Here is a 1,584-nt window from a genome sequence, read left to right as displayed (position 1 = left end):
ACATTAGTCATCTCATATGTATATAATGTACTCTATACCATCTACTGCATCTTGCCATCTTTATGTAATACATGCATCACTAGCCACTTTAAACTATGCCAGTTTTATGTTTACATACCCTACATTACTCATCTCATATGTATATGTACATACTGTACTCGATACCATCTACTGCATCTTGCCTATGCCGTTCTGTACCATCACTCATTCATATATCTTTATGTACATATTCTTTATCCCTTTACACTTGTGTGAATAAGGTAGTTGTTGTGGAATTGTTAGGTTATTACTGCATTGTCGGAACTAGAAGCACAAGCATTTCACTACACTCGCATTAACATCTGCTAACCATGTGTATGTGACAAATAAAATTTGATTTGATTTTACCGTTGAGCTCCACAAGGGGGCAGGGCAGAACATAGCTATGCTAAACAGGCTAGATGAAAACAAACCATGGTCATAAGGCCAGGGTAGCTTCAAAATACAACACGATTTAATAATTATCTGACACAATTAGCATTGTTTTACAGAGCTAATATAAGAATGTAGCTAGCTACATAAGCACAATTATAGTATAACACCATAAAGGTTAGGAACTTAGTACCTTGCGTGTCTGTGGTTATAAGGAATACACACACATATATTATGCTCCATACATACAGTGAGCTACAGTAGAAACGTTATAACATGACATAGAGGAACTATTATAACATGATATGGCACCTACTTTGATAGAAACACACATCCAAAGTTATTATCATGTAGTAAGGAAAACAACAATGAATGCAATGTGGGCACCAGCCAGAACATTTTAAAAAGTTTGTGCAGGTTCTGTTCTGACTGGAGATGCGCAAATATCTGCATACTTGATCTGCGGAAACACTGGGGAAGTGCTTGGGGAAGTTTGTCCGGCTCAATAAAGCATACATAATTAATTGTCCGAAAAAGTGAAATGGGCTACTTTTATGTGAATTAATGAGGAGGCTGAACACACCTCAATTCAAACTTGTTAGAAAACCATTTGAAATTGACAAATTGAAACAGCCTATAAATAAAAGCATTCAGCATGCCTTGGTTTGAGGGCAGTGTGGATTAACTGTCATGTTGCGTAACAATCACATTTTGGAACAGTGAGTGCATTCTGACATCACGTGCATAAAAGATTACCTTAGGGCGACCGTTAGAGATATTTGGATCTCAAGTGTGAAAAGGTTAAGGTGCTCCAATGCTTTTTACTAGAATTCTTTATTTCATTTATCTTTGTTTCATAGTAGTTTCTTGTTCTTTTTCTATAGTTTTGGCAAGTCGGCTAGGACATCTACTTTGTCCATGACACAAGTAATTTTTCCATCAATTGTTTACAGACAGTTTATTTCACTTATAATTCACTGTATCACAATTCCAGTGGGTCAGAAGTTTACATACAGTAAGTTAACTGTGCCTTTAAACAGCTTGGAAGGTTCCATAAAATGATGTCATTGCTTTAGAAGCTTCTGATAGGCTAATTTACATAATTTGAGTCAATTGGAGGTGTACCTGTGAATGTATTTCAAGGCCTTGCTTCAAACTCAGTGCCTCTTTGCT

This window comes from Oncorhynchus mykiss, chromosome 22 (assembly GCF_057628025.1).
Source record: "Oncorhynchus mykiss isolate SJ-2025 chromosome 22, ASM5762802v1, whole genome shotgun sequence".
Lineage (NCBI taxonomy): Eukaryota > Metazoa > Chordata > Actinopteri > Salmoniformes > Salmonidae > Oncorhynchus > Oncorhynchus mykiss.
This window is presented reverse-complemented; position numbering follows the sequence as displayed.